Genomic DNA, 19,258 nt, shown 5'->3' with positions numbered 1-19,258 from the left:
CAGTTGGCTTTGCTGGGCTGCCTGATGTGTTAGAAACATAGAAACATAGAAAATAGGTGCAGGAGTAGGCCATTCGGCCCTTCTAGCATGCACCGCCATTCAATGAGTTCATGGCTGAACATGCAACTTCAGTACCCCATTCCTGCTTTCTCACCATACCCCTTGATTCCCCTAGTAGTAAGGACTTCATCTAACTCCTTTTTGAATATATTTAGTGAATTGGCCTCAACAACTTTCTGTGGTAGAGAATTCCACAGGTTCACCACTCTCTGGGTGAAGAAATTCCTCCTCATCTCGGTCCTAAATGGCTTCCCCCTTATCCTTAGACTGTGTCCCCTGGTTCTGGACTTCCCCAACATTGGGAACATTCTTCCTGCATCTAACCTGTCTAACCCCGTCAGAATTTTAAACGTTTCTATGAGGTCCCCTCTCATTCTTCTGAACTCCAGTGAATACAAGCCCAGTTGATCCAGTCTTTCGTGATAGGTCAGTCCCGCCATCCCGGGAATCAGTCTGGTGAACCTTTGCTGCACTCCCTCAATAGCAAGAATGTCCTTCCTCAGGTTAGGAGACCAAAACTGTGTTGGGCTCTGCAGAGCTGCTGTGGATGATGGGTTCTGCTTCGTGGTCAACCATGGTGCCAGTTGCCACTGGTGTGTGTGTTGGGGGATCAAAAAAGGTAGGGTCCAAGGTGGGTTGCTCAGGATAGTCCATGAATCTGAGTTTGATTTGGTCCAAATGTTTTCGGTGAATGAGTCCATTTGAAAGTTTGACCCGAAACACCCTGCTCCCCTCTTTGGCCAAGAGAGTGCCGGAAAGCCACTTAGACCTTGTCCATAATTTAATACAAATTGACTTCAATCTCGCGTGACACATTTGCGCTATCATGGTATGCACTTTGTTGAAGCTGCCTGATCAAACAGAGTATTCAAACAGGCTCATTTAGACAGACTGTGAAAATTCACAGACATAGAAACATAGAAACATAGAAAATAGGTGCAGGAGTAGGCCATTCGGCCCTTCTAGCCTGCACCACCATTCAATGAGTTCATGGCTGAACATGCAACTTCAGTACTCCATTCCTGCTTTCTCACCATACCCCTTGATTCCCCTAGTAGTAAGGACTTCATCTAACTCCTTTTTGAATATATTTAGTGAATTGGCCTCAACAACTTTCTGTGGTAGAGAATTCCACAGGTTCACCACTCTCTGGGTGAAGAAATTCCTCCTCATCTCAGTCCTAAATGGCTTCCCCCTTATCCTTAGACTGTGTCCCCTGGTTCTGGACTTCCCCAACATTGGGAACATTCTTCCTGCATCTAACCTGTCTAACCCCGTCAGAATTTTAAACGTTTCTATGAGGTCCCCTCTCATTCTTCTGAACTCCAGTGAATACAAGCCCAGTTGATCCAGTCTTTCTTGATAGGTCAGTCCCGCCATCCCGGGAATCAGTCTGGTGAACCTTCGCTGCACTCCCTCAATAGCAAGAATGTCCTTCCTCAGGTTAGGAGACCAAAACTGTACACAATACTCCAGGTGTGGCCTCACCAAGGCCCTGTACAATTGTAGCAACACCTCCCTGCCCTTGTACTCAAATCCCCTCGCTATGAAGGCCAACATGCCATTTGCTTTCTTAACCGCCTGCTGTACCTGCATGCCAACCTTCAATGACTGATGTACCATGACACCCAGGTCTCGTTGCACCTCTCCTTTTCCTAATCTGTCACCATTCAGATAATAGTCTGTCTCTCTATTTTACCACCAAAGTGGATAACCTCACATTTATCCACATTATACTTCATCTGCCATGCATTTGCCCACTCACCTAACCTATCCAAGTCGCTCTGCAACCTCATAGAATCCTCCTTGCAGCTCACACTGCCATCCAACTTAGTGTCATCCGCAAATTTGGAGATACTACATTTAATCCCCTCGTCTAAATCATTAATGTACAGTGTAAACAGCTGGGGCCCCAGCACAGAACCTTGCGGTACCCCACTAGTCACTGCCTGCCATTCTGAAAAGTCCCCATTTACTCCTACTCTTTGCTTCCTGTCTGACAACCAGTTCTCAATCCATGTCAGCACACTACCCCCAATCCCATGTGCTTTAACTTTGCACATTAATCTCTTGTGTGGGACCTTGTCGAAAGCCTTCTGAAAGTCCAAATATACCACATCGACTGGTTCTCCCTTGTCCACTCTACTGGAAACATCCTCAAAAAATTCCAGAAGATTTGTCAAGCATGATTTCCCTTTCACAAATCCATGCTGACTTGGACCTATCATATTACCTCTTTCCAAATGCACTGCGATGACATCCTTAATAATTGATTCCATCATTTTACCCACTACCGATGTCAGGCTCACCGGTCTGTAATTCCCTGTTTTCTCTCTCCCTCCTTTTTTAAAAAGTGGGGTTACATTGGCTACCCTCCACTCCATAGGAACTGATCCAGAGTCAATGGAATGTTGGAAAATGACTGTCAATGCATCCACTATTTCCAAGGCCACCTCCTTAAGTACTCTGGGATGCAGTCCATCAGGCCCTGGGGATTTATCGGCCTTCAATCCCATCAATTTCCCCAACACAATTTCCCGACTAATAAGGATTTCCCTCAGTTCCTCCTCCTTAATAGACCCTCCGACCCCTTTTATATCCGGAAGGTTGTTTGTGTCCTCCTCAGTGAATACCGAACCAAAGTACTTGTTCAATTGGTCCGCCATTTCTTTGTTCCCCGTTATGACTTCCCCTGATTCTGACTGCAGGGGACCTACGTTTGTCTTTACTAACCTTTTTCTCTTTACATATCTATAGAAACTTTTGCAATCCGTCTTAATGTTCCCTGCAAGCTTCTTCTCGTACTCCATTTTCCCTGCCCTAATCAAACCCTTTGTCCTCCTCTGCTGAGTTCTAAATTTCTCCCAGTCCCCGGGTTCGCTGCTATTTCTGGCCAATTTGTCTGCCACTTCCTTGGCTTTAATGCTATCCCTGATTTCCCTTGATAGCCACGGTTGAGCCACCTTCCCTTTTTTATTTTTACGACAGACAGGAATGTACAATTGTTGTAGTTCATCCATGCGGTCTCTAAATGTCTGCCATTGCCCATCCACAGTCAACCCCTTCAGTATCATTCGCCAATCTATCCTAGCCAATTCACGCCTCATACCTTCAAAGTTACCCTTCTTTAAGTTCTGGACCATGGTCTCTGAATTAACTGTTTCATTCTGCATCCTAATGCAGAATTCCACCATATTATGGTCACTCTTCCCCAAGGGGCCTCGCACAACGAGATTGCTAATTAATCCTCTCTCATTACACAACACCCAGTCTAAGATGGCCTCCCCCCTAGTTGGTTCCTCGACATATTGGTCTAAAAAACCATCCCTTATGCACTCCAGGAAATCCTCCTCTACCGTATTGCTTCCAGTTTGGTTAACCCAATCTATGTGCATATTAAAGTCACCCATTATAACTGCTGCACCTTTATTGCACGCACCCCTAATTTCATGTTTGATGCCCTCCCCAACATCACTACTACTGTTTGTAGTCAAGGCTGCTACATGCAGTTCGGCATGTTGCATTAACTCATCAATCAACTTGACATTTTCGGACCTTGGGTAGCGAGCCAATAAAATGTTAAAAGACTTTCAATTGAGCCAATAAGGTCAAAGAAGGCAAGTTATTTTCTGTAAATTGATCCAGGCATAAATACAGCCATTTTGACCATGTGTCTCAGTAAGAACAAAGACCTGACTTGAAGCCAAGAAGTTTGTTGCTCTCTGCCAGTATTAAAAAGTTAAAACTACCATCGGAGTTCGTATTTCATTGGAAATTAAGAAATCTAACAATTTTGGCGCTGTGAACAGGATCGCTGAGGAAAGAAACTGAATTTTGGACATCGGACCTATATATTGAGGTAAGGACTCCTCTTTTTTTAAAAAAGTCCTCGGTCAAAAGTCTAAATTCGCCTCTCCTTCTACGCGATCCCGAATGCCTCCGGTTTGCGAACCCTCCGGTTGGTAGTCGGCTCGAGGTCCCATAGACGTCTAAACTTCGGCGGTGTGTTAGTCACCGACCTATTGATCGGCTAGCAGGCCTATGACTCGAGACCCCAGTAAAGAACTCAGTAAAGAAATGGCGGCAGGAGATAAGGGCAAAGAATTGCCTACAACTGTTAAAGGTGGGCAGGCACCACCTCAAGTTTCGCTAGATTTAATTCTCGAACAGTTGAAAGAATACATAGAGCAACAATTCAACTTATCTAAAACCTGTATTAAGATCGAACAAAAGTATGGAACCTCCAAAGGACAATGGTCCTTGGACGAGATTAAAAGAGTCTGGGGAAAAACGACCCATATGAAAAATAAAGAGCGAACTAGATGGTCCCTAGCGGTTATGGGCCAGATCCGAAACCGGAATGAAATTATAATGCGTTCCCAACATGATCGAGAACTGACCAGTACAAAGGATCAATTGCAAGCTGTTTGTGCACAGCTGCGACAGAAAAAGCTTGAACTTGAAAAGTTGGAAGTGGAAGTTAAAGATCTTAAAGGTGAAATTAAAGAATGGAAAAAATCATTAGGTCAAGAGACAGTAATAGGAAAAGGAAAATGTATTGATCAATTCCCAGGATACCCATGTTTGGCTAAATTAAAAGCGCAAACCCGAAGACACGACCAAGGAATAGATACGGTTTCTGAATCCTCCGACAATACAATGTCGGAGGAGGATGAAGAATTCGGGGTGCGCTTTGCCCCGTTTAAAAAAAGACGAGTTGTAGTCAAATCAGAAGAGACTGCGGATGAGGGCGGAACCAAAAAAACAAAGAGAAGGGTGTACGAAGAATACTTAGTTCATGATCCGGCAGACCCAGAGAAAATTGATAAATGGTCCAAAGAATTGCCCAATCCAAAGAAAGGGGGAGTAAAAATGTGGGACCAATTGGACCGCTTAAGAAATATATATCAACTTCATCCCTGGGACGTAGTGCAAATTTTGACCATAATGGTGCCAAAAACACAGGGAAGTAAATTGCACGACAAGGTAGAAGAAGCTTTGGGGCAGAATGAGCAAAAATTAGATGCAGGATGGGAGGCGATTAAACATTGGCTGCAAGCCTTGAGTCCAGCTTAGACAGACTGGGGAAAAATTGCAGCTTGCCAACAGAAGGGAACAGAGGAGGTCCTGGAGTATGACGAGCGGTTTAGATGCACGTGGCTAGAACATTCGGGTATGAATAATACAGATGAGGAAATGGATGAACAAATGTTTGGACCCCTGAAAGCAGCTTTCGTGGCAGGTCTAAAGCCAGAACTGTCCAAAATGCTTAAGGTAGTGTTACCGGACTGGGAATGTAGAGGAACTACCTTTGCAGCATTGGTGGATCGATGTAACCAATTAGATCAGGATATGGGAGCTAAAGTCCGAGCTGTACAGGCTATGGGATGGAAATCCCAGGATTCCGATAAACAGTCATTAGGAAAATTACCCGGAAAATGTCATTATTGTGGGAAAGAAGGTCACTGGGCCAAGACATGCAGGGCAAAACAGAAAGGTCATGGCTGGGGAAGAGAACGCAGCCAGGGATACAATTCAGCCAACAAGCCAGGCTTGTCACAAGATAACGACCTCATAGAAGCATTTAAGCGACTGACAATACAACAACAGAAGGAGTTACTTGGGATAGCAAAAAACGATTAGAGCCCACCCTGGCCCCGCTCCTCGCACTAATACAACAAAGGGGAGATGGGCTATATATAACTGTGAGGGTGGGCGATAAGGATGTGGACTGTCTTTTAGACACAGGGGCGGAATTAACATGCTTACCCCTAAAATATGGAGACTTTTTGCCGTTGGATGGTAGGGCACGTACAGCCTATGGAGTTGGGGGCCATAAAATGGAAATTAAAAGGACAACACCGGTACTTATAGGGCTGGGTCCACATGAACTAACCACGCCGGTCTGGATAGGCCCAGTAGATCAACCCCTTTTGGGAATGGACGTTCTAATCCAAATAGATTCATCGTTGCATTTCGAGGATGGTCGGGTGACATGGTCAATTAGAACTTTGAAAAAAGAAGAATTGAAGGAACACCCGATATGGGCTAAAAATAAGAACGATTCTGGCCTACTCCAGATGGAGCCTACGTCATTTACAGGGACCAAGCCTCCATGCACTAAACAGTATCCCATCAGTCCAACTGCCATTGCGGGAATCTTACCAGTTATTCAGCAATTGGAGAAACAAGGGGTGCTTATTAAAATGCATAGCTCCTCCAATAGCCCCATGTGGCTGGTACAGAAATCTAATGAGACTTGGCGGTTGACTGTCGATTATAGGAAAGCTAACCAGTGTATTGATCAAAAAGCTCCTTTGGTCGCAGATCCCTCCACCATTTTTAATGCCCACAAACCGGAACATAAATATTTCTCGGTTATAGATATGGCCAATGGATTTTGGTCGGTGCCTCTGGCACCAGAGGTTCGACAGTGGTTTGCTTTCACGGTCCAAGGACAACAGTATACTTGGACCCAGTTACCGCAGAGTTTCCACAACAGCCCAACGGTATTCCACATGGCTTTACAAAGCCATTTGCGAGAATTACCTCCCCTATCATCCACAGTCATCCAATATGTAGACGATATCCTGCTAGCTTCAAACACGGAAGAACAGCATGAACAAGATTTACGAGCTTTGCTGGATCACCTGCGGCTGAAAGGACATAAAGCCAGCATCGACAAAGCACAAATATCCCAAGAAGAGGTTGTATACCTGGGACAAAAGATTTCACAAAGAAAGAGAGAACTTACCCAGGATAGAACTGCAGCCATTCAGGCTGCTAAAAAACTCACCACTATTCAGGAACTAAGGTCTTTTTTGGGATTGTGTAACTTTAACAGAAATTGGATTGACTCCTTCACACAGCTTGCTCAGCCACTGAATGATATTTTAAAGGGGAAACGTGCCTCTAAAGAAGCCATCACCCTCACTAAAGAACAGCAAGAGGCCTTCCTGAATTTGAAAAAGGTTTTGTGTTCAGCACCGGCTCTGGGAAACCCCGATAGTGGTAAGCCATTTACCCTGTTTGTTCATGAGAAAGAAGGATATATGACAGCTATACTGACACAAGAACATGGGGATCGGCAAAGATCTATTGGCTATTATTCGGCAAAACTGGATGCGGTAGCCCTCGGATGGGGAAGTTGCCTAAGGGCCATGGAAGCTACATGTCGAGCGGTAATGATCACTGCGGGTCTAGTCCTCAACCAAAAGCTGATTGTCAAGTGTCCCCACACCGTACACGCTTTGCTGTCTATGAATAGAATGTCTCAGGTGACAGCAGCAAGATATCTCTTCCTTCATGCCAAGGATACACTAACATTCTTGTCATGGTCGACAGATTCTCTTGATGGGTAAAAGCTGTCCCAACTAAAAGAGCCACAGCCAATCACACTGCAAAGGTCTTGTGAAAGGATTACATTCCCCGATGGGGAGTTCTGAGTAGCATTAACTCAGATCAGGGAACACACTTCACAGGTGTTGTCTGCCAAAAAGTTTGCAGGTTACTGAACATTACGTGGGATTTACACTGTCCTTATCATCCACAATCATCAGGACAAGTAGAACGAATGAATCGAACTCTGAAACAACGGCTTGCCAAATATCACCAAGAAGGAACACCATGGCCCCAGGCACTACCAATAGTGCTATGTAGCATTAGGGCAACCCCGAATAGAACTGCAGGTCTAAGCCCATTTGAAATTATAACAGGAAGACCCATGTCGCTGCCAGGAACTATCGATTTACGGAAAGCTGATGTTCAGTTAATGAGTGACACTTTGTTATCATACTGTCAGAACTTAACCAATGCTATTAGTTCTGTTTCCCGACAGGTATCGGCAGCTTGGGGTAATCCACCCGAAGGAGGACACGACATCATCCCGGGAGTCTGGGTGTATGTGAAAAAGTTGCATAAAGAACCTTTGGGTGCCAAGTGGGAGGGACCTTATCAAGTGTTATTGACCACCCAGGCAGCTGTTAAAGTCCAAGGAAAGAAAGCCTGGATCCACGCTTCACACGTTAAATGAGCACCCGTAACTGAAGCTGAAATCTAATAAGGACAATTACTTTTCGCAAAAATGTATAAATTTACTGTATTATTGATTGTAGGTATTCTAGGCATAGGCCTACTTCTTACTAGCCGACCCTCTGCACCAAAGGGATAGTAGGGTAGCAAGGGAATTACATACCTTTTACTTTTATATTGTTTGTTTATGTTGATTAAATGTTGTTGCAACCAGGCGGCTGTAGCTGCTGTCCCGCAGGTGAGACACCTTGCAGGTCCCAGCAGACCGTCTGTACGTGGCACAGGGGTATGTTATGCTTAAGGAAAGGTTGTTTACTGGTTGACTTAAGATATTGATTTGGATTAAATTGGAATAAGGTTAATTAACCGACTAAAACCAGACTTCCATTGTGGCCACGATGGAACTCGGGTTGGTGTAAATTTGTGTGGAAGCTACTAGTCCGGACATGTGGCGAAACACATCAACAAATTTTAGAAGGAAACTCTATTAACATGTATGAAATTATTTTGTAGAATGTTTAACCAGTGATACCTGATGTTTTATGATTTAGTTTGTGAAAGAATCAAAGGGGGGATTAATAGAGTATTCAAACAGGCTCATTTAGACAGACTGTGAAAATTCACAGACCCCCAAGTCAAGGCTGCTACATGCAGTTCGGCATGTTGCATTAACTCATCAATCAACTTGACATTTTCGGACCTTGGGTAGCGAGCCAATAAAACGTTAAAAGACTTTCAATTGAGCCAATAAGGTCAAAGAAGGCGAGTGCTTTTCTGTAAATTGATCCAGGCATAAATACAGCCATTTTGACCATGTGTCTCAGTAAGAACAAAGACCTGGCTTGAAGCCAAGAAGTTTGTTGCTCTCTACCAGTATTAAAAAGTTAAAACTACCATCGGAGTTCGTATTTCATTGGAAATTAAGAGATCTAACACTGTTCATGTAGATCAGAGTGAACAAACAAAAGCCTTGTTTTAAGTGCTCTTTTCATGAGCAGTTCAGCAGGTGGGATCCCAGTGAGTGAGTGGGGTCTCGTGCGGTAGCTAAGCAGGACTCGGGATCGGCGAGTCTGCAGTGAGCCTTCAGTTACACTCTTCAAGCCTTGCTTGATGGTTTGCACTGCTCTCTCTGCCTGACCATTGGACGCTGATTTAAATGGGACAGATGTAACATGTTTGATCCTGTTACGGTTCATGAATTCTTTGAACTCAGCATTGGTAAAACATGGCCCGTTGTCGCTTACCAGGACATCAGGTAAGCCGTGAGTGGCAAACATGGCCCGTAGGCTTTCAGTCGTAGCAACGGACGTGCTAGCCGACATTATCTCACATTCAATCCACTTGGAGTACGCGGCTACAACCACAAGGAACATTTTACCCAAGAGCGAACCTGCATAGTCGACGTGTACCCTAGCACACGGTTTGGAGGGCCAAGACCATAAACTTAGCAGCGCCTACCTGGGTACATTGCTTAACTGCGAGCATGTATTACATCTGTGAACGCAGGACTCTAAGTCCGCATCGATACCGGGCTACCGCACGTGGGATCTGGCTATCGCTTTCATCATTACGATGCCTGGGTGGGTACTTTGGAGATCATTGATGAAGGTATCTCTGCCCTTCTTGTGGACCACTACTCGATTGCCAGACAGAAGGCAGTCTGCTTGTATATAGACATTTCATCTTTGCGCCGCTGGAACGGCTTTATCTCTTCCTGCAAGGCGTCTTAGCTCAGCGACATAACTCGGCACGTCCTGGCCTTCAGATCTTTTGTAGGTGTAGAACCGGTACCTCGCCATCAGAATGCTTTCCTTCGGGTTCAAATGCTCTCGGACCAGTGTGCACAAATCATCGTACGATTTCTCCATGGGTTTCGCTAGAGTGAGCAGATTCTTCATGAGGCCATACGTTGGTGCCCCACAGACGGTGAGGAGGATCGCCCTTCGTTTGGCAGTGCTCTCTTCCCCATCTAGTTCGTTGGCCATGAAGTATTGGTCGAGTCGCTCCACAAAAGTTTCCCAATCATCTCCCTCCGAAAATTTTTCCAGGATGCCCACTGTTCTCTGTATCTTTGGGTTCGCTATCTGTATCTCGTTGCCAGTTGTTGTGTATGGAGAAAGAGTCAGACTGAGCACTGTGAGCTCAAAGTAAAGTGTGACAGTCTTTTATTGCAGGTCTCCAGTGTGCCTCTCCAACCTATGATGCCTTCTTAAATATCTGTGCTCCCAAAGGATTATGGAATCCTTGGGACTCCGGGGAGTGAGCCCTCTGGTGGCTGTACAGAGTAAATACGTTTACATATATAACAATAATGGTCATGAAATGTGATGTCTGCGATGATTTTGAGAGCGGTGGTGCTTTTGTTGTGCATGTGCTGTGTGTAGCGCTGGATTCACCTTGTGACCCTAGCACCCGCTTTTCCTCTAACAACCTCATTTATGTCTTGCAGCTCAGGCAGCAGCGCGGCCCCAGGCAAGGCCACAGAGGCCAGAAGGTGGGGGCGTGGGGCAGGAGTTGGCGGACGATCCTACTACATCTGGTGCTGAGGAGCTCCGATTGTTGCCCGTCAATCCGTTGGGTCTGTTCTTGACGGATGAGAGCACGGACTTCGAAGAACCTGCATCGCCACACCCCAGCACCCATTTCATCCCAAGGCCATCTAGTGGTCCTCCAGTCATTCCTGCCTCCACTCTGGAGGTGCCGGCTCCAAGCAGCTCTCCACAGGGCACCCCATTTGTCCCCAGGACGGTGCCATCCCCGTGGAGGCCTCGTGGACGTGGCAGGTCTGTTCCACGAGCGCAACATGACAGCGGAGAGATGGTGCAGTTGTCCACGGGGACTGCAGACATTGGTGACCAGCTCATCGAAGCTTTGGGGGGCATATCCCAACACCTGACCACCATGACCAAGTACATTCCACGCATGGCAGAGTCCCTGGATGCGATAGCCAGGAACACTGCTGCCATAGTCTTGCCAGTAGTCCCAGAGCGCGGCACTCCACCCCTCACACCACCCCTGTGAACGACAGATGAGAGCAAGGACCACGATCCTGCTTCTGCATCTGAAAATGTTTCCCCCTCGGCACCCCCTGCTCCCGTACCCGTCCAACCAACGCATCTTCCTTCATCCTCCGCAATAAGGTACCGCCTGAGGAGCTCCTCGACCAGGCGCCATGGAGCGAGGAGGGGAAGGGGTAGAGGTGGGGAGAAGAAGGAGAGGGGGGAAGGAAAGTGAGGTGCATGTGCGCGGGTGATGGCTGTGTTATATCTCCATCTGGGTGTATGCAATTTGTTGCAATGTATGGGGGCTGGGGACCACACTCCTGCTTTGCCTTTGTATTCTGTGTTGCTGAACATGTTGAACATGTGATTGATGTCAATGGTGGAAAAAGTGGGATGTGGGCGCGGGTTGGGTGTTATTGGCTGCGATACTTATGATTTCAGACCAATGTTGGTATTAAACTTTTGTTTTTGAACATAACCTTGTTGAGCATTGTCTCAGATAGCTGGACCGTTACACACTGGTGATTCTTTACCATGAAAGGGTTAAATACAACTTAACATCAATCAACATAAACTTTAACTGGCATCAAGCTAATGGGCACCATTGATGTCTGAGCTGCACACACACAGCAGTGTGTCAGCGTTGTCACTCACATCAGCTCTCTTTCAGTCAAATCTTTCTGATATCAGCTGCTCACGTAAGACTGGGATTTAACAAATGTCAGCCACACCGCTGGTGTCCGTCCCGGTTAATTCCACTTTTTGTGGACAACTTTTTTAAGCGAGCGATATTGTGGGCGATATGTATGCGAGGGGGTGAAATTGAAGCTGGGCGATCTCCATGGCCGCTAGTTTGGGTAAGTATGCTCTTTACGACAAAAAACAGTGGGCGGGCGTTAATATTGAATCGCGGCGTTAATCCCATGCGGAATGTAATGCTGGGCGATATTATGGACGTTGAATTCGCCCATTCTGCTGATTCCGCCCCCAAAAAGTGGGCGGTCTGTGATATTTTTTCGTGGCATTAAGCCCATTGGGAAAATAACGCTCGGCGATAAGTCTCCTAAAAAAGCCCATCAGTTTCCATTTTGTGCCAGTTTGGCGATATGTGGGCGTTATACGTCATTTCAGCGGTAAAATGGGCGTTAAGTGGGTGTTAAGCATGCAAAAAAAGTGCAGCTTCTAGCCCATAGAGCTGCAGGGGATTGCTAAGATAGAGAGGGGCAAGGCCATGGAGGAATTTGAAAGCAAGCTTGAGAATTTTAAAAATCAAGGCTTTGCCGGACCGAGACTCAGTTTAAGTCAGTGAGCATAGGGTTGATGGGTGAACGGGACTTGTTGCGAGTTAGGACACGGGCAGCAGAGTTTTGGATGAGCTTAAGCTTACAGAGGGTGCAAGGTGGGAGGCCAGCCAGGAGAACATTGGAATAGTCGAGACATGCAATGAGAAACTAGGGGTTATCTTTGCTTTCCATGATAATCCTGGAGTAGTAAGCAGTTTTGCAGAGAAGAGCAGAGACCCGATAGTGCTTGATCTGGCAACGGATGGCTAAACCAATTATGCGCCAGATACAATCAAGTCTACACCACTTGGACTTGAGGGAGTGAAGATGGGTAACATACATCATCATCTTAGGCAGTCCCTCGAATCGAGGAAGACTTGCTTCCACTCTTAACATGAGTTCTTAGGTGGCTGTACAGTCCAATACGAGAACCACAGTCTCTGTCATAGGTAGGGCAGATAGTCATTGAGGGAAGGGGTGGGTGGGACTGGTTTGCCGCACATTCTTTCCGCTGCCTGTGCTTGATTTCTGCACGCTCTCGGCGACGAGATTCGAGGTGCTCAGCGCCCTCCCGGATGCACTTCCTCCACTAAGGGTGGTCTTTGGCCAGGGTCTCCCAAGTTTCAGTGGGAATGTTGCACTTTATCAGGGAGGCTTTGAGGGCGTCCTTGTAACATTTCCGCTGCCCACCTTTGGCTCGTTTGCGGTGAAGGAGTTCCGAGTAGAGTGCTTGCTTTGGGAGTCTCGTGTCTGGCATGCGAACTATGTGGCCTGCCCAGCGGAGCTGATCAAGTGTGGTCAGTGCTTCGATGCTGGGGATGTTGGCCTGGTCGAGGACGCTAATGTTGGTTCGTCTGTCTTCTCAGGGGATTTGTAAGATCTTGCGGAGACATTGTTGGTGGTATTTCTCCAGCAACTTGAGGTGTCTACTGTACATGGTCCATGTTTCTGAGCCATACAGGAGGGCGGGAATTACTACAGCTCTGTAGACCATGAGCTTGATTGCAGTTTTGAGGGTAACATACAGGGGTAACAACAAGGCTGGGAGAGAACAAGGGATTTTATTGGGGATCCAGGACATCAAAAGATGCAAGTGAGGGAGTGGTTAAGCACATCAAGAGAACTTTTTTAGTCAATATGTAACAAGCCAAACACGAGAGGGGGTGGTTTTGGATTTCGTTTTGGGGAATGAAGCTGGGCAGGTGGAAGGGGTATCAGTGGGAGAGCACTTGGGTGCCAGTGACCATAATTCAGTCAGATTCAAGGTAGTTATGAATAAGGATAATGATGGACCAGGAATGAAAATCCCAAATTGGGGAAAAGCTAACTTTGCTAAGTTGAGAGGTGATTTGGCCACAGTGGTCTGGAAACAGCTACTTGTAGGTAAATCAGTGTCGGAACAGTGGGAGGCATTCAAGGAGGAGATCCGGAGACCTCAGGTCAAACATGTTCCCTTAAAGAAAAAGGGTGGGAATAACAATTCTAGAACCCCCTGGATGCCTAGGGGACTTACAGAGGAGGATAAAGAAAAAAATGGAAGCTTATGTCATATACTGAAGGTTAAATACTGTAAAATATTTGAAGGAATATAGAAAGTTCTGAGGTAAAATTAAAAACACATTAGGAATGCTAAGAGAGAACATGATAAATTCTTGATAAGTAAAATTAAGAAAAACCCAAAGATGTTCTATAAATATATTAAGATCAAGAAGATAGCTAAAGAAAGGGGAGGGCCTATTAGAGACCACAAAGGTAATCTCTGTGTGGAGGCGAAAGATGTTGGTGTGATTCTTAATGAATACTTTGCGTCTGTTTTCACAAAGGAAAGGGACAATGCAGATACTGCAATTGAGGAGGAGTGTGAAATTATGGATGAAATAAATACAGTGAGAGAGGAGGTAGTAAGGGGCTTAGCAGCTTTGAAAATAGGTAAGTCCTCAGGCACGGATGAAATGCATCCCAGGCTGTTGAGCGAAGTAAAAGAGGAAATAGCAGAGGCCTTGACTATCATTTTCCAGTCCTCTTTGGATTTGGGCATCGTGTCAGAGGACTGGAGTACTGCTAATGTGGTACCCTTGTTTAAGAAGGGAGAAAGGGATAGGCCGAGTAATTACAGGCCTGTCAGCCTAACCTCAGTGGTAGGAAAATTATTGGAAAAAATCCTGAAAGACTGGATAAATCTACATTTGGAAAGGCAAGGATTAATTAGGGACAGTCAGCACGGATTTGTTAAGGGAAGATCGTCTTTGCCTAACTTGATTGAATTTTTTGAGGAGGTAATCAGGAGAGTCGATGAGGGTAGTGTGTACAATGTAGTGTATATGGACTTTAGCAACGCTTTTCATAAGGTCCCACATGGTAGACTGGTCACGAAGGTTAAAGCCCATGGGATCCAGGGCAAAGTGACAAGTTGGATCCAAAATTGGCTTAGAGGTAGGAAGCAAAGGGTAATGGTTGATGGATGTTTTTGTGACTGGAAGGATGTTTCCAGTGGGCTTCTGCAGGGCTCAGTACTGGGTCCCTTGCTTTTTGTGGTATACATCAATGATCTAGATTTGAATAAAGGGAGTATGATTAAGAAGTTTGCAGATGACACTAAATTTGGCTGTGTGGTTGATAATGAAGAGGAAATTCATGGACTGCAGGAGGATATCAAGGGGGCAGAACAGTGGCAAATAGAATTTAATTCAGAGAAATGTGAGGTAATGCACTTGGGGAGGGCTAATCGGGAAAGCGTATACACATTGGCCCTGAAATTTCGGTCGGAGGCTTCCCGAAGGCAATTGCCTCTGACCGGAGAATTTTTACGAATCTACCTGGTGGTCTCGGAGGCGCCCTGGATTCCGCTGGGGAGGCCTTCTCTTCTCGCGCTGCGAAGCGCGCTCCCGTCCAGAGGGTTCCCACGCAGGAGATGTAGTCATGTGTGACTGCTCAGCCAATCTGGTACGTATTCCACAGCTTTCCCATTAATAGCAATGAAAACTCCATATCTACGAGTTCTCATTGCTATTAATGGGGAAAAAAAACACACACACAAATAAAAAATAAAAAACAGACCTCACATAACTAAAATTAATTGAAATTAAAGTTAATAAATGCTTTAGAAAAAAACATGTTGTAGGAGGTAGGCACCTTTAGAATATACCAGAACACTAGGCATTAGGCACCTGCTAGATATATCTAAACGTATATAAGTTTAAAGTGGCCACACATAAAATGGCTGTCCAGGTATGATGGGAAATCAGGTAGTCAAGCTGTGAACTGTTGAATGTTCAATGACCGAGCAATAACCCTGTGAGGCCCACTATAGGAATGCCTTGGATGCAGGAAGAAAGAGATAAGAGGAAAACCATCCCCTGTGAACAAGGCCATAAACCAATTAATTCCCCAGGAAGAAAGATAAGAGGGAAACCATCTCCTGTAAACAAGGTTATAAACCAATTATTTCTCCCAGATGAAAGAACTAGAGAGAGAACCTATCTCCTATAGTAAAGTCATCAATCAGCCCAAGGTGATAATAATCGAACATATGGTTCCCGAGACACTAGGGGAATTCTATTGGGTTAAAAGAACCTATATGTAATCTATAATCGTTGTGATTGGCTTGTGTCCAGCCGTGATGGGCTGTGTAGCTGTAGTAAACTGTTTGTAACTGTTGTGAAACATATAAAGGTGCATGTAACCCTTTGTTCTGTGGAGAGAAACCTGGATACAGTCCTGAGATTTCCTCCCCGCTAAGCGTAATAAAGACCGTGACGGCATTGGAACCGACTCTGAGTGTTGAGTGATTCTTCTGAGAAAACACTAACGCTAACAAAACAATTTTCTGATTTTTTTAAAGTTTTGTAATTCGGGCTAAAAATAAACTTACCTTAGTGGGCAGAGTTTTTAACAATAAATGTTTATTTAATTTAATTTTTATTAAGTTTATGTATGCTTTTAAGCACTTGCACCTGTAAAAGTAGGTATGTGCCTGTTTTGTCAGTCGCAAGTAAATCCCGCAATCTTGCTCAAGCAAATGTCCTCACTCCCGATCTGCAGATGATCTATCAAGATCCAGCTTGACAGATTGGAAAGGCCAGTTTTCAGCGCATGCGCATCGTGCGCTGAAAACCAGCTTTTCCGATGTCTTCCCGGGTCCGTAGAAACTTCGTACGGACCTGGGGAGGCTGGGATTTCCAGGCCATTAAACGGTAGCTGAACGAAGGGACCTTGGAGTGTTTGTCCACAGATCCCTGAAAGTAGCAGGCCAGGTGGATAAGGTGCTTAAGAAGACATACGGAATGCTTGCCTTTATTGGCCGCGGTATAGAATACAAGAGCTGGGAGGTTATGCTTAAATTGTATAATGCGTACAGTTCTGGTTGCGATATTATAGGAAGGATGTGATTACATTAGAGAGGGTGCAGAGGAGATTTACTAGGCTGCTGTCTGGAATGGAGAATCTTAGTTATGAGGACAGATTGGATAGGCTGGGTTTGTTCTCATTGGAACAGAGGAAACTGAGAGGAGACCTCATTGAGGTGTATAAAATTTTGAGGGGCCTGGATATAGTGGCTAGCAAGGGCCTATTTCCCTTGGTGGAGGGGTCAATTCTGAGGGGGCATAGTCTTAAGGTGGTTGATAGAAGGTTCAGAGGGGATTTGAGAGGAGGCTTCTTCACACAGACGGTTGTGGGGGTCTGGAACTCACTGCCTGGAAGGGTGGTGGATGCAGAAACCCTCACCACATTTAAAAGGTGCTTGGATGGGCACTTAAAATGCCGTAACCTGCAGGGTTACAGATCTAGAGCTGGTAAGTGGGATTATACTGGATAACCTCTTGTTGGTTGGCGCAGGTACTATGGCAAGTACTGGAAGGAATCGAATAAGGCCAGGGTGATCTCCTGGACTAGTTTTGATCGACTGGATGGGTCAGAGAGGAATTTTCCCAGATTTTTTTCCCCAATTGGCCTGGGTTTTTATCTGTTTTTTGCCTCTCCCAGGAGATCGCAGTTATTTGGGGCGGACTGGTTGGGCCGGATGCTCTTTACCTTTCCACCGTTATTCATAGCTTTATATGTAACCTTCAGGGCTGCTGACCAAGGGCCATGTGGCTCTTTGTTGGGCCGAAATAGCCTCCTTCTGCACTGTAAATTTCTATGTTTCTATGTTTTTATCAGCAGCTGCAGAAGTATTGTGTAGATCGAGAACCAAAGTCTCGGCATTTGGGAGTTTTAAAGTGCAGTTGCAAGTGATTTGGGAGAGATTTTTTTCCAGGGGTGGATGCAGTCGGAAGTGGGGCTGAAAGGAGTCAGGATATGGTTGGTTAGGGTACAAGGAAGTGGTTGGATTGGTCACATACACATTTTTAAATGATAAATTAAAGTATTTCATTATTAACACATTTTGCAATCAGATGCAAATCAACTACACTAATCTGTGGTACAATTATCCAATTGCTCGTTCTGTCAAGCAGCACGATGCCGGTAGCACTAAACTTTACCCCAATTTTTCTAAGCACTATAGAATACCAATGCCGACTTCCATAACACAATACTATTTGACCAAAAATGTATTCATGGACCTCATAAGATTAAATGGAATAAAGAATGTCTGTTAGCCCTTTGGATCTCATTCTTCCCAATGCAGCTTTAACTTCAATCAGAAAAGTCAGGTAGAACTTAAATCTAACATATCATCCAAAGAGCAGCACCTCTGACAATGTAGCACTCCTTCAGTGCTGCATTGAAGTGTTAGCTTAAGTTATGTATTCAAATCTTGGTGTCGGACTCAACCTTCTGCCCTCGAGACAAATGTGCTGCCAACTGAGTCAAGTTCTCAGCCATTAGTTAAATCTGCCTCACACAGAAAGTGAGCATTGTGAACATCTAATATATGTTGATATTATTTTCAGATAACCAACTGTTCATTATCACCCAGGAAACATGCAGTGGTTATTTCAGACTCATTGTCAGCATGTGGCTGTTGATGTCCAGCATCCCACTAACAGTTAAATCAAACAGTTAACAAGGAAAACTGTCTCCAATAACTCCACAATCCACAAGATCATTCATCATATTTCAAAAATAATTTTGTGCTATTTTTTCTTACCTAAAGCTGGAAATATACAAGCAGCTTAGGTATCAGCTGTGTCTCAGTTGGTAGCGCTCTAGCCTCTGAGTCAAAAGGTTGTGGGTTCATTGGCTCACTCCAGGGACTTGAGTGCAAAAGTCTAGGCTAACACTCCAGTTCAGTACTGAGGGAATGCTGCACTGTCAGAGTTGCTGTCTTTCAGATGAGACGTTAAACCATGGTCCTGTCTGCTCTCTCAGTTGGGCATAAAAGATCAAAGAAGAGCAGGGGAGTTATCCCTGGTGTCCTGGCCAATATTTATCTCTTAATCAACATTACTAAAAAACAGATTATCTGGTCATTATCACATTGCTGTTTGTGGTAACTTGCTGTGTGCATATTGGCAGCTGTGTTTCCTACATTACAACAGTGACTACACCTGAAAAATACTTAATTAGCTGCAAATCACTTTGGGACATCCTGAGGTTATGAAAGGCGCTGTATAAATGCAAGACCTTTTATCTTTATTTTTCCAAACTGCAAACTTCACCTCATGACAGTAATTAAACTCTGATTGACTTCAACTATTTTAAGTCATACAATTAACCAAGTGCCCCCATGGTAAAGACACACAACAACTACAAAACTGAAAAAATCAAATTAGAATTTGGTTGCCAGGGGTGATGATGCACTCCAGTCCCTCCGGTGCCCACTGGTTGCAGGAGGCCTTGAGCGTACTGGTAGACACCACATGCTCCATCTCCAGGGACATAGTCGCAGAAGAGAGGCAGGCAGTTGGGCTGAACAACCCCCTCGACTGCCCGCTGCCT

Source organism: Pristiophorus japonicus, chromosome 5 (assembly GCF_044704955.1).
Source record: "Pristiophorus japonicus isolate sPriJap1 chromosome 5, sPriJap1.hap1, whole genome shotgun sequence".
NCBI lineage: Eukaryota > Metazoa > Chordata > Chondrichthyes > Pristiophoridae > Pristiophorus > Pristiophorus japonicus.
Note: the sequence above shows the minus strand (reverse complement) of the source record.